This window comes from Dermacentor silvarum, chromosome 1 (assembly GCF_013339745.2).
Source record: "Dermacentor silvarum isolate Dsil-2018 chromosome 1, BIME_Dsil_1.4, whole genome shotgun sequence".
NCBI classification, from domain to species: Eukaryota; Metazoa; Arthropoda; class Arachnida; order Ixodida; family Ixodidae; genus Dermacentor; species Dermacentor silvarum.
In genome coordinates, this window is record NC_051154.1 from 161,243,314 (window position 1) to 161,258,533 (window position 15,220).

Sequence of the window (15,220 nt, forward strand, 5' to 3'; positions counted from 1 at the left end):
ACGCTATGCACTGTCCATTAAAATATGTATGTTTTCATAACAGAATATATTCGTATGCCCCAAAAATTGTGGCAGAAATAACTGATATCAATGCTTCCGTGTTTTTTTGTCTAATTAATAAGTAAATAAATCATCACATGAACTTTAGAACTATTGACCCTTTTCGCGGAGCAGTTTGTTTTAGAGAAACGAGATGGCGCTCACGGCGGCGCGCCATACCTCTCCTCAGCGACCGCGCACGAATACGAAACCATTACCGATTCTACCTTGCTTCTGTGCGATCAGCTCTCGGAAATGCAGCTGAGTTTTCGCTAACACACTGTGCTCCAATCATGCTAGATTGAATAATGTGGATTGAAGACGTGTGCAGTAGTTGGCTGCAAAGGAATAGAATTAATCTGTGTGGCGAAGTTCGCGGACCGCTGCTGCAACTGTCCGAACGTGTTACCGGCACTTCGTGATGTACTGCTTTCCTCGAGGATACAGAAACTTGCTCATCCGCCAGCCTTGTATCGCTAACCTTCAAAGAAAGGGCTTCATCCCCAGAACGTCGGCAACAGTGAGTACCACTCGTTAAACAATGACAAAGGGAGTAGCACCGCTTCCTGTCATAGTAAGTTTCGCGCACGTTATCTATACACATCTGTCCAAATGGCAGGAAAACTTACGCCCACTCTATCGCCGACGTACCAAGAATAAGTGAATGGACGCACACTTGAATATATGCGCACTGTATACACACAATAAATGACGGACTACACCTATGGTGCACCAATGGTCGAAGCTGAATGTTTCGTGACGGTCCACAAGAGTAAGCAAGTTACTAGCTACAGTAATATATATTTGCTACAAGGTATTACAATGTACAAAACAGCTACGTTTCAAGCCTTGTGCACAGCAAGAACAAATCTATCGGATTCGGAACTGAGCACACCCGCGAGCGATTAGGCAGAAAAAAATCAGATAGTGGCCGCACCGAGAAACTTCACTGAGTCAGAAACTGACAAGCCACTGCTTCAAAATATTTTCCGAATAAAGAACAAAGAGCAAAACACACTAATCCTGACTGAATTCATAATCGCAAAGCTTGGAATGCATATTTAGCCCCGCTTTTAGAAGAAGCACCATATAAACTGCCTGCGCCGTTTCGACATAGCTCAATCAGCTCCGAAAGCGCTTTTGCATGTTCTCTGAAGCTTTTACACATTTACACATTTACATAGAACCTGCTGTCGCAGTGAGAGATGGGCATCTATTCCGGTGCTAAAACCTAAAACACTCCCTTGATGTCGTTGGCATACTTGTTTAGGTACCTTGCAGAAACAGTAGGCTGTTCGAGTTCAGCGATGTCCGTCGTTTCGTCAGGAAGTATGGAGAAGCAGCCTGCTTTTGAATCTAAGCTTTCTTTGATAAAGTCACCACAAATTTCTATAATTTGGTTTTGTGCGTCTGGGCTTAAATACGAGGCAATACTGGGGCAACTTTCCAAATGGTTCTTCAGATATGTATCTCCACAATCAGCTCGCATGCGAAGAAGCACTCTAAAAATGCCTGTATTTTCAGCAGGGGCATTGCTTAAATCCATAGGGCCCCTGTCCCTGTGGCCACGGAGAGCCAGACCTTGTCGCTCGCAAAAAAAAAAAATCCTCAATAATAGGCCGTTCACTTTCTTCTGTTTTCTCATATTTTACTTTGCCTGCCCTGGTCCAGCTGGTCAATCACATTGGGCACGCTTCCTGAAAATGTTTGGAGAAAATTATCAGCTGCTAGCTGACAGTCACGGTGATATTTAGTATTTTCGTGTGTGTGGGAGTTTGCCAGCGCGCGCTTCCATTTATGAAACGGCTTGGACACGAGCGTTCCAGTGCGCGCATGTTGGCCCAAGTTTATAAGAACATTAACCCCATAAAGTTCTAGAATTGAAAATCTTTGAAAGCACGCCTTTGGAAATGTCAGTGCATCTTTCGCGTCAAAAGTTTAAGAGAACTTTATGCCCATAAAGTTTCGTAATTGAAATCCATGCGCTCCGTATATTCCGAGGCCGCTGCGAGATGCCGCAACGCGCCCGCTCGCTATCGAAAAGCCGTTGAAAGTTTGGGCTCGGATGGGGCTCCTTGCGTTACGTGACTCCAGGTGCAAGGGCGTTGTCACGAAATCCAGCCCGAGTTCGCAATGTTCGTGCCGAAATGTGTTTTCGAGCGTGAAAATGACATTGTAGACAAATCCAGAATGATTGCCGGCGTCGGTGGTAGTTTTGGTCGGCGGTGCATGCCTGCATGAAAAAATTTCGGGGGGGGGGGGGGGGGGGGGGCTGAAGCCCCATCAGCCCCCCCCCCTTACCCCCTGGCTACGCGCCTGATACGAATATATTATTTTATGAAAAAATACATATTTTACTTGACAGTGCCTAGAGTTCAACAATTCGTTTGCAGCATCTAATATACAATGGCATTGGCAATGCAGTTATTATTCATGTATTTGAACCCTCGACAAATTCTATGAGGAGGAGGCCATGCTGTAACGTGAGCCCCCCCCCCCCCCCCCCCCCTCCCCGAACAAAATTTCTAGCTACGCCACTGGTAACATGGAATGGTCATAACTATGTCTTTAATTATGAAGCCAAAGGCACTAGAAATTCTTTCGGTTACCATGCCGTTGCTTGAGACAATAGGGAGACCGGGGTGGTTAGCTTTGTGGATTTTAGGAAGCAAATAAAAACGACCAGGGGCTGGCTGGATCGGCAGCATTGCTTTAAGCATATGACCTTGCACTACACCTCCAGGAGGGGCATACTTGTTCGATGTATGCCCCACTTTCAAAAAAAGCACCTCCTCCCCTAATCCAACCATTCAAAAGTGGTGAAGCGCTCCGTCGCCCTAGGGGCCCTTAGAAATGCTGTCGTTCGCTCTTGCCCTCACTTAATGTCCAGCAGCTTCTCCAATCAAATCCAGCGGCTTAAGGCAAGTGGCTACCCTGCACAACTGCTGGCATCCTTGACGGAAGCTTAATTGCAAGAGGTTCGTTCCCCCAAGAAACAGCGCGCAGTGGTTGAGGATTTAACCAAGACTGTTGCGATCCCGTACATACATGGTGTGTCCCATCGCATCAAGAAAGCCGCAGGCCGGGCTGGTGTAAAGGTGGTGTTTACCGCGCCTAACAAGTTGGGAAGGCTGTGCAAAAAAGTCAACGAGAGCCGGAGAACACCTGGACTGTGCAATAAGCGACATGTCGCCAAGCCTGTAGAATGCAATACCAATGTAGTGTATTCAATTCCCACCTCTTGTGGCTGCACTTACATAGGGCAAACGGGACGTTGTATTAATGATCCTTTGCGTGAGCATGCGTACTGTGTCAAGATTAAGACTAGCAGTAATCTTGCTGTCCATTGTGCAAAGTGTGGGTGTTCACCACTCCTAGATAACACACGTGTGCTAAGAAGGTACAGCAATCATATGGCCAGGGAAATTTTTGAGGCCTTTTCTATGTGTCAGTTAGGAGCCACCTGTGTGAGTGCCCCATCTATAGCTCTCTGCGATAAGGAACTTAAGTTCCTCAGCAGTTTATCACTTTGGCCTGTGCCCACCATGTGTATTGTTAAATTTGTATTTGTTTCGTCCAGTTTTAGTTTGCGCTTCGGTCTAATTGACCGAAGAGGATGTGACCGGGAAGAGGGAAGACATAAAAGACGAGACGGCCACTTTGTTGAGAGATCGGCAGCTTGAACTCGAACTGAACTTCTTATCGTCATTTCTATGTTCTTGTAAATAATTTAAATATAACCGTTGTATTTTAAAACGTGCTAGTTGTCGGGTCAAGGCCTACGATCCGTACTCCACCACGGTGCATGAACTTCCCACGTCTACGAAACCCCGGTCGCAACAATGCAAAGACAAGCACTGACATCGTAGTATACCAAAACTTAACCTCGGAGATCACGGCCGCAATCTTTGAGTTTATTCCAAACAGTAGCACATCCAAATTTTCGTCGCATTTGGACAGCACTTAAAGGGGCCCTGAACCACTTTTTATCGAAGTGGAGAAAGACATTTGAAGTGAAAGTAGGCTATTTCAGAATCACTTTGCCGCAAAAAGTACTTCAATGCGTTCAGCAGAAGCGGAGATGTCGGCAATCAAACACGGCCTCCATTGTGCTCCCCTTCCTCCTCCAAAGCCTTCACTGCGAAGGCTACAGCGGAGACGTCACCTTGACGACCGAGACGTCACCGTGGCGCGCAGTTCATATTTCCGATTTGGTACCTACGCCGCGCTAAACGTAAGCCAAACGCGGCTGTCCTGAGAGAACCGTAGTGCGCTTAGCCACTAGACTCGTGGGGGCCCCTCGCGGCGGCCGCGGTGTAGCCTACCGCAGCGACCAATAGCAGCCGCGTATTGAAGCGCGCTTTATGACGAAATAAAACGCACAGAAAAGAGCGAGGATCATGGCGTTTTTGAAACGAGAGCGTTTGAGAAAAAGGTGACTATGCGCTCCGCTTGCGAGCTCCACGGACCGCGAACGACAGCAGAACTTGGCTGAGATGTTCACAACGGCGTATGCTACACGCGGACTAGGTTATTTCACCAAGCCCGAGGGGTGGTTCAGGGCCCCTTTAATAAAAACATACTTACATATCGGTTCTTGACCTCTTTTACTATCATGTGCGAGCCACGGCACAACGCCGACTTGTGCCAATATTTATTTATGCTACGTTCCACTGACTTTCATTACTTACCTCCAACTACGCCCACGCTTTTATAATGTTAGTACACATTGGGCTCGAAAACGTGCGTCGAAGCCCCAAGTTAACCTTTAATTTCCGGAGCTTGAAATTTTTCCTGGCATTCACACGAAGTTGTCTGTCAGCTGCCTGAAACTCAGCCTTGCCGCTTTATTTCACAAACAGCAAAAGGCACCTGTGTATCTTGGTGTACGCTATCATGCCAACTACAAATGCAAGCGATATGGCTATATGTCATTACACCGTTCATTACACGCGCTTGAGAATGGGTAGCACCAGTGCATGCAGGAAACTCAAGCTTCCATAGCGTACGTGTGTGCGCATTAACAAAGTGATGCATTTACCGGTACCGTACAAAATATTTACTAAACGAATATTCCAGGTGGAAATGCGATTCGAAGCAGCGAACGCCGGCAGTAGGTATGATAATAGGGCTCAAAACTTTAACCAGAAGAAGAACAGCAATACCAAAAGCGAAAACACTTGAGCAGGGTGCCTCGATGCGCTGGAACAAAGGCACGCAGAGCGCCACTCCGGCCACGCCACCGACCGCTCCCTGAAAGCAGCTGAAAACCCCTGAACCATCGACAGGAAGTGACGTGTTCACTGCAATCACCAGCTATTCAGTTTCATTGCAAGGCTCGAACGCTACGCAAATTTTCACTGCCAATTGCTGTCACTTTTACCAGAGTCCTTTAATCTGCTTCTACTGTGTTCGGTAAGCTGCAATCGTGGGCTCGGAGCGGAGAGGCAACATAAATAAGCGAGGCGCCACAATAGCATTCGGTAAAACACAGCACCACCACTTACAATGCCGCATCATGCCTAACTTAAACTTTTTAGGCCAAATATTCACTCGACTGCTGCACGGTTGCTGCTCCATGGTTGGGCTAGGACTGCTCTCGCGCATAATGCGGTCAATTGATCTTGAAAGTGGCAGAACGCCACTACAGCGTCACTTTTTGTAATAAATGAAAGCACTTGCACGAACGTTAAATTTCAATAAAATGCACTAGGTCAAGGAGCGCTGGCATCGCTTTAGGGAAGCTGTTGCTCTATCTGTCCGAATGCTCGCAATTGACTGGGTTATGACTGAACGCAGCTAAAAGCGATTGAAGCGCCCCATTTTGTAACAAACGAAATTATTTGTGATAACGAACATGTAAGATGAATTTTTATGAATAACTGAAGCACTGACATCCATTTTGTGAGATCATTACAGGACTTGATCAACGATTCGAGTTGCTAGAACGCTGCGAAAGATTCTCGGGAAATGAACGCGGCGCTAGGGTAGCATTCGGGCCACTTTAGCCGCGATTGCAGCGCCAAAATGAATCCTAGTGTAGAAGATGATAACTAAAAACGTGTTCACTTTGTGCACTCAAACTGCGCCATTGTTACACTAGGAGCGCTCTTGCACTGAGTGTGATCAGTTATTTCTGGAAGTGCTTAATCTTCAGCATGGCCGCCACTATTCGCAATAAATGACTGCACTCGTGAGGAGGGGAACCCACTAGAATGCACTGGTGCTTAAGCGCTGACATCGCTTTAGGTAAACAATTGCTCTGTTCTCCGGCACAAGTGCAAGAGGCACACTAGAGCTGACTTTATTATTTAAGTAGATTACATGCGCACCTATTTTACCGCAATCGTAATGAATGTACGATCATAAACCTCCTTACCTGTCACTGGCTGTTTACTTTTTACCTTCCCGCACATTGAAGAGAATTTGCGAAGTGCGCGTAAGTCGACAGGTATCAGAAGTAAGGCGTTTGAATTATAATATATTCAAGTCGAATACGAATATTCAATAAATACGCGTTTCGAATACAGAACCTCATAGAAAAATACGGAACACATTTCCGCTTCTAAACTTAGACAGAAAACATGCAGCGTAAATTTGGCAAAGATTTATGGAAATTTGTTTCCTTCAATACACATAACGCTATCTTCAAGCCAGCTTAACCGAGCTGCTTGTAAATGAGCAAGAAGTGAAAGGTTACCACAGTTACCTTTACAACGGGCACCTGGAGCGGCCAGTAGACCGCATGCATGGTAGCAAGGCTCAAACAATAGTAAGACCATGTTAAGACCGTATATTCCGCCATAGTCAAATACTCAAGGTAATCAAACATCAAGCTGTCGTATCGAATACTTAATTCGGAAAACAAGTATTCAATTCGTATTGAAACGTTCGAGTACTCGCACGTCCTTATTAAATCGTTCTCGCTTTGCATACAGAAAATATATCAAATCTGTCCTTGTGGTCGCACACAGGACCTGTTTATGGGCTAGTGTATATAGGTTTAGGTTGTTTAGCAGTAGATCGGTGCCAGTGCTTTGAGCATTACAGCGAAAAGATTTCAAGAATGCGAAATTATCCTAGCGAGTTATGATTTTATGGTAAAACGTGCTCGTAATTATCATACTGTACATATCTGTACATCCGTGCATCATTGCGCACGTAATAAATACCCCATTCGATAAACAGGCTACGACGTTTCCAAACATGCGAAACAAGTTTCCTAATATCTTCTAGAAATGTGAAGCTGAAACATGCGCGTAAGCATCTACGACCATGTGCATCAAAACAGAAGGTACGCTAGAAATAATAGAGCCCGCTACAACAGTAGAAGCTACCACAAACCCTGCACCATTATTTTGGCGTTACGTAACGGGACGTCCCGTTAGATACGCATTCTAAAAGCAAAAAAAGAAAAAGAAACGAATTTGCGCAAAGTACCCCAGTATAACGCAAAAATCCTTGCGCTAGATTCAATCCCATTATCAAACGTAAAGGCGGAGCGTCGCTCGGACCACATGCGAAGCATGAAAATTGTCCCGGCCCAATACTCCGCGCGTTCTGCTTAGAGCAGGGTGCTATCGGAATACACCTAAAAACACTTGTGCATACACGCAAGTGATGCTGTTAGGCATGGGTCACGTTGCGTGCCATTTTTCAGACTAGGACGGATGAAAACATACTAAATTTTTTCAACGCCAACTATACATACCCTTCATAATTGCTACAGTGCAAAAGACCAAGGGGAGACACGAAATGACAAGACCATGCGTTGTTTCGTGCCTCCCCTTGGTCTTTTGGGCTATAGCAATTATGAATCGATACAAGCTAGCCCACTTCACCGTTTTCCATACTTACCCTGCTTACCATTTGCTGCAAATCGTAGTACGTCCTCTTGTTGCAGAAGTCAGACATTGCACTGTTTGAGTGTAGAAATCTTTTATTGGTTCTTAGAGGTGTGTCATACACCCGCTACTTACCCTATCGCTTACCTTTAGTTCAGCTGGAAAAAAAATTACTCGAGTACGTCCACTTCGATGATCGAGTGTCTCCATCACGCATTTCTTCCCACTCACGCACGAGGTCGTTAAACACAAACTATTAAAATTAACGGAGTGCTCACTTTCAATTAACGCTCCTCTGGACCCACTGCGCGCAGGTCACTAGTTCAGCCGCCGCAAACTAGCCACACAAATCTCTTCTGCACCTTGCACAGACGTCACTGCACCACAGCAGAACCACCGCTTGCAGCACCGCACCAACTACCGCGCACCCACAACTTGCATTGGCCTACAACAGCACACACCACACTTACCGTCGATTTCGCGGCAACTCGCCTTCACTTGCACTTTTCACAGCTCGTCTGCACTAAGCTCAGCTCAAAAGCTGCACTTCACATCACGCCTGCACGTTCACATTCACTTGCACTTTCACCATTACATCTTGTCGATTTTCATTCCACGTATCGCCACATTATGCCCTACAGACACACGCCAACACCACAGCCGCACTTTTCACTGCACGTTGCATCACTTTTGCGTTGATCTCACATCCTTCTATCACAGTGCACGCGTTATATACGTATCACACGCACACTTGCAACTTTTAAAGCACAACGTTGACGCTGACGGCGCACACTTTACACAGCGCTTAAAAACGATGAACCTACTGCACACACATGCGCTCACTTGTTGCAAGCCACTCACCACCGAAGGTGCAAGCACATGACTCACGCGGACCTCTGCTTGGATTGCACGGCACGCACTGCGCAACACGCTTCCAATCACACTCGCACAAACTTCAGTGTAGGAATTGGCAAGGGGGCATCCTCGCTAAGGAGCTTCACGCCGCCGACTGATGCGGCACCTCCCGTCCACACTTTTTACGAGCACTTGTATCACTTCCAAGTAGGCCGGCGCACAATTCGCACTTCGCCTAGCTGTGCACACACCATGAACAGCCACCAATGCACGACAGTCGGCGCTGACGACAAGCAAGGGCGCCTCCATTACTACACTAGTAGTAGTAGAAATGTCTTCCAACTATCAGCACTACTTTGGAGAGATTCCACTGCGCACTGCAATTTTCCCATCACTCCACTCCACACAAAGTACGCACGGAATACGTCGTGGGCTCAACACTGGAGTTCTTATGCGATAGCACTTCACGTGCTCGTGAAGGTCGGAGCACACAGCGCACTTCTCGTGAAACACAGGCGTCGAAGACTCCGTGGATTACCGTTTCACAGGCGACTTACGCATAACGATGCTTCCTACTTACTTCACTTGACGTTCCACGTCGCAAACTTTTGTCACCGGCTACCATATCACCGCGCACAACTATTTCACCACACCCACGCATCACATCACGCACACCCTCTGAAACACAGTTGGCGCAACCACTTCACATCACAACGATTCACTTCACTTCGCTCTTTGCTGGAAGTCATGCGGCAGAAATAAATCACTACACCGCTGCACACAATTAGCAAGGCTAGAACAGCCCACGAATTCAAATCACTTGAGTTTTGCGCCACGACGACACTGATTCACCACACCGCCGCGCACAATTTCACAGCACTTTCTTAGCCCCGTGACAGGGCTATTCACATCACACACCAATTCCCGTCACTCGTTTTACCTGAAGCCGCTCGACACATTTGATGCACCACACCCAAGCACGTAACTTCAGTGTTTTCTCAACCACGTGAAAGCGCGAAATCACCACATCACCTGACGTTTCGCACATCCCTCCACAGCGCTTTCATAACCACACGACAGCGCGAAATCCCCACACTGATTCACATCACCTGACTTTTTACCTGAAGCCACTCGATATAGCTGACGCACCACACCGACGCACATCACTTCACGGCGCTTTCATCAACCCCGTGACAGCGCGAAATCACCACACTTATTCACATCAGCTGACGTTTCGCACATCACTCCACAGCGCTGTCTCAACCACACGACAGCGCGAAAACACCACACTGACGCATATCAATTCACAGCGCTTTCTCGGCCACGTGACAGCGCGAAATCACCACGCTGATTCACCACACCAACGCACGTACAGCAGGATCACTTCAGAGCTTTGCAATGTAACCAGACACAACTTACGACACTTGCCCACTTCACCTGACCTTTCGCCTTAACTATGACGACACACACTACACGATGCTTTTATGGAAGCCACACGGCACGTATACACACACTTCACCGACGCTCCAGCACAAGCACCCGACCATTTCGATGGTTAAAACGCGCACTCCCGTTGATTTGGTATTTTTGAAGTGACGCCGATTCCGCAAGGTTGCAGACCAACGGCTTTCAGCAAGAAAGTCGGCTGCTTGATACGCATGTGTCCTCTGCAGCACAGTAGAGGTGTGAAGGCTTATTCTTCGAGAAGGCAGCATTTTCAAAGTGGGTGGTCACTATCCGTCGGCCTACCGACGATCAGGTCGAGAGGTTCCAGCACGTTCATTTACCATGGCAATGTGAAGGTAAGAGCGGTCGGTGAATTGGACTCACTTTTTTACACAAGCAGTGCATATTCAACTACCTAAACATTTATGAGCACAGCGACAATAATAATGCTTTGCTTATTCGTTACTCCAAGGACCCCCCCATCAACACCCAAAGCCCGCTTCAATACTTCTCGATGTTACACAGATCACCGATGGGCACGGCGCTGCACCTGAAACAAGGAAATAATAATTACCATCACCCTATCTAAAATGCTCATTTAGCATAATATTTACACCTTAAACATTCTAAACTTGGCTTATATTATTATTACAAGCATCGTTTAAAATTTACTTGATCCACAATTTTTAACACCAACTAATAAAAACTTCAAAAATAATTTGTCGAAATTTTCAATTTTATTGAGAAGCTCAAAACACAATAATAAAAATGCTAACAACCCATTTCCAGCAGTCATGAAAGGTACGTTGTTTGTCATGTCCTCTTCTGCAACTGAATTATTTTTCTGTAGACCTAACCTGACCACCGCAAGCAAGCCAAAGCACATTATTATTATTATAGTAGTCGCTCTTAGTAACGATAAAAACGCGCTAAAGAGCCCGTGTGAAACCGCGCACATACACACATCAGTACAGGCCAACAAATACGGCTGCGCGTTATCTAGATCCGCTTATCTCCCGCAACAACGGAAGCAGTGAATAGGACAACATGGCGTACGTGGCCTCATGTGTATAAGAGGGAATTTTTCTTTCTTTTTTTTTTTTTTCAGATCCATATTAGGGGATCATCGAACTAAATACCATAAATGACTTCGCCAGTGTCCTATTACTGTTTTTTTTTTTTTTTTTTCAGAATGGAGCGGAAGTCAAGCCAACGCCACTGACGGCATGGCGCCAATTACGCTTCTAAGCCTAACCACCCACTACACCAAGACGTCAGCCATATATCATTACCAGGTCGAATGTATTTACCCACTCAGAAAAGGCCATCTGCACCGTTTCTCTCTGTCAGCAACAAGCGCCGCGTTTGAACATTTAGCACTAACCCTGTACAAAAAACGCGAGCGCTCATCTAGGGGCGGTAAACATGGAGACATCATAACGATTACACGCCATTGTTTTATGTTGAGCAGAACGTAGAAGAACCTCCTCCCCCCTCCCTTATTTTTTTTTTCAACATTTAATTCAGGCCACATGCGCTTTTGCTCCATCTACCACAAAACTTTCAGCGAAAATTTGCATCGAGGTGTCCAAAGTTGAATAACCGTGCTTCTGCGAATACCGTCCTTGTCAAGCGAGAGGAGACGACGCCATTTTGAACTCCTCTATCCATGCACCGAGCAACAAACGAAATCCGACCGCACGACGGTAAAGCTTATTGGCAGGCGTTCATTCCCCACTCACTTATCATATCGTGGCGAGCCTGAAGTTCCAATGCAGACAAATTCTGCGTGCCAAAGAAAAAGCAAGAACTACGGCAGCCGAAGCACTGACGAGTCAACTCACCAACGTCTCGGCATCCCGACGTCGCAGCGAGTGGCGCAATGGCGCTGTTTGCAACGTATTTCATACCTCGGATGTCCCCATACTCTACCCAAACTTCATAAAACTCCCTATCCTGTTCAGATCTCCCTGGTTTAACCTAGCCTCCTCAGCTCAGGCGTCAAAGTGTGAACGATAGATAGCAGTCATTGTTTCTCAATAACGTAAGTATTGCATCTAGATAAGCTCTTTTTTGTGCCTAATGTAGTTTACTACAGGTACGGAGTAGATACAGAGATACAGAGTAGGTACAGAGTAGACTCACCCACTCTTCCCTATACCGTAGGTGCTGCCAGTGGAAGGGAGCTCGTTGAAGGTACTTTTTGTTTAAATGTCTTGCGACCTTGCTAATCGAAATAGTGATGTTTTTACTGTCCACGTATTCAATTCATTTAGCTTTAGGCATAAACAGCGCCCCTTTATGAAAGGCTCTATGTGGTAGCAAAAATGCGGCAGATCTAGCCTAGGGCACTTTCCACTTGTTTTCTTCCCCAGAAATGTTAAACGTTGCTGCCTATGAGTGTTTTGGGGTTTTCTTTTCTTTTTTAGGTTTGTATTAACTAGAACTTCGAAGAGTAGATTACAAGCGTTTGTACTTTCACCTTATTGTTAACACTGCGTTGTTGGATATGTCTGAAGGGCGTAGTATTTCCTGTTACTGAACCGCTGCTCAGGGATAGAAAAACGGCGCGATCCGAGCTGCTGCGTCCAGTACGTGTGCCCAGTGCGGTGGTGCGTACGCTTCCACGAACTACTGTGTGAGGGTAGAGTGGTGTAATGGTGGAGGTGGGGGAAAGAGAAAGAACTAATGTGCAGTCACGGACGAGACACGGGCGGGGCGGGTGCACTGTAACGTTTAAGATGCACTGTGTAAGGCCTGCACATAGGGTGCATAAATGCGCTACCTCTCCCCCGTACGCAAAGAAGAAACCGCGGTTGACTCTACATTTGTGGAGTCCGAGAAAGCGACGCACGCGATCACGGAAGCCATTCTACCGTGCTCTTTGTCGACATTCGACGAGCACGCTCAGTTGGGACGTTGCTGAACGCATGCAATCAGCCGGCGTTTCGAACATGGCAAACGATATGCCTAAGAAGAAAGGAATCACACCAGGAGCCTGCCGCTTCACCAAGACGACTTCCTGCGAATCGCTTGACCCCGGAGTAAGAGAAAAAATTCCAGGGCTACTTCCTCATCAGTCAGAGACAATCGGCTTCGCCTGAACGTAGCATATGCACGATCGACCGAACAGTTATCTGTGTTGCAAGGCGTATACCACCGATCCCTACTGCGATAACTGTGGCAATTTATAATCAGCGGCAGTGGAACACATATTACTTCATGTTAGAAAAATTGAGGCGTGCAGACACGGACGCAAGAAAAAACAACCCAAACGCCTTTTTTTTTTTTTTTTTTCTAACATGAATCTCTACCAACTATAGCTTTCTGTCGTTCTAAACATACGACTTGAATGACCTACGTACACCGCGACGACAGTTTTAGTTTAACGTTAGCGTAATAGCGGGGTTACGGGAAATAGCGTTACCGTTCCGCAAACTAACTAACGCATACATAGGGCACCTAAGTGATTCTATGTGTGCGTTCATCTGGAAAGTGCGGGAGGTAGCGCAATGGAAGCTAGCGCGCTGTATTTTCACTTCCCATGTCCGCCGATCTGCAGCGAAACAGACAAGCAGTACAAGCTGTCTACCATAGCCTCCGCAATTTTCCGATCTCAGAGGCCATATGCCGTCGCGGTGCATATCTCCCGACCTTGCCGATAGGTGGCGCTCGCATCTCAGCGAAAATTTCTCTCGTTAGGCTATGGTAGCCACCATAGTTAGGCTTAGGCGCGTTCGAAACGAGAAGCGATCTCGAAAATTCCTCAATGTTATCCAAACTACTCCGTCGTCGAAGCGGCCTGAGACTAAGCGAAAGCCGTTTACACAGTGATTTGCTACGAATGAAGTGAATTCTACAAAAACAACGCGAAATTCAGTTCGAAGGATGGGTGGATGGATGATGAGGCTGAACCCTTTAAATCGGGCGGTGGCATACGTCACCTAGCCGTGACTATTGACATATTTTGTACTTTGTGGTGGGTGAAATTTCACCCCTGCCTTGATTTTAGCCACCAATCAGATAACCTCTGTTTGGTTATTTCTACCCGCTTAAAGTCTACTTTGCCTTCACTGTCCCTAAACCCCAATGCTTTGAAAAAATCAGCCCCGTTGCTTTGCACTGTAGGGTTAAGCCCTTTACAGAAAAGTATGAGGTGTTCAGCCGTTTCCTCTTCCTCCTCACATGCACCGCCTCGGTACTTGACTCGGTACATCTTAGTCCGCAATACTCCCGTCCTGGCTTCAAACAACAAAGAGCTTCCCCTAGAATTATCATAGATATTTTCTTTGGCAGTTTCGTGCTTGAAAGTTCTGTATCTTCCCAGTGCTGATTTCGTCTGCATCCCTGTTTTCCATAGACCCCTCTCTGTTTCTTTAACCTTTTTCTTAACCGCTGTTTCCTGGTTTGCACCCCTCCTGCAGTCCAAATACTTGATTGACAATTTTCTGGTCCACTTCCTCCATTTTGTGTCAACATTCCTCATGTACAAATAACTGAAAACTCTCCTTGCCCACCGCTTTTCTGCCCTTTCTCTCAATCGCTCCTCAAATTCTATCTTGCCGCTAGCTTCCCTGCCCTCGAATGACGTCCATCCCATGCCTCCCTGTACCCCTTGATTTGGTGTATTTCCGTGCGCTCCCGAAGCAAGCCTACCTACCCCTCGCTGCTTAACCTCCAACCTTGCTTGAACCTCTGATCTCATGCACAGGACCGCATTACCGAAAGTCAAACTAGGGACCATCACCCCTTTCCAAATCTCTCTCACCTCTTCGTACCTATTGTAATTCCACAGTGCCCTATTTTTCATCACAGCTGCATTCCTGCTACCTTTAGCCGTTGCATGTTTTTCATGTTCCATTAGGTACTCAGCCCCATTGTTTATCCACACTCCACGATATTTGTACTTATCCACTACCTCCAGTGTTATCTCCTGTATCCTATGCTCACTGCCCTGATTATGATTAAAATCATGACTGCCGATTTTTCTTTACTAAACTTCAAACCTAAGTTATCTCCGATCTTTACCACAGATG

At 46.5% G+C, this 15,220-nt stretch overlaps 1 long non-coding RNA gene across 1 annotated transcript; it reads right to left on the bottom strand.

The window, feature by feature from the left end:
- Window positions 1-9,816: 9,816 nt before the first annotated feature.
- Window positions 9,817-12,292, bottom strand: LOC125940601 (uncharacterized). Its single transcript, XR_007463784.1, has 2 exons — window positions 12,029-12,292; window positions 9,817-10,734 (listed from the first exon to the last, which is right to left on the bottom strand). It is a non-coding gene; the product is annotated as an uncharacterized LOC125940601 (long non-coding RNA).
- Window positions 12,293-15,220: the final 2,928 nt, after the last annotated feature.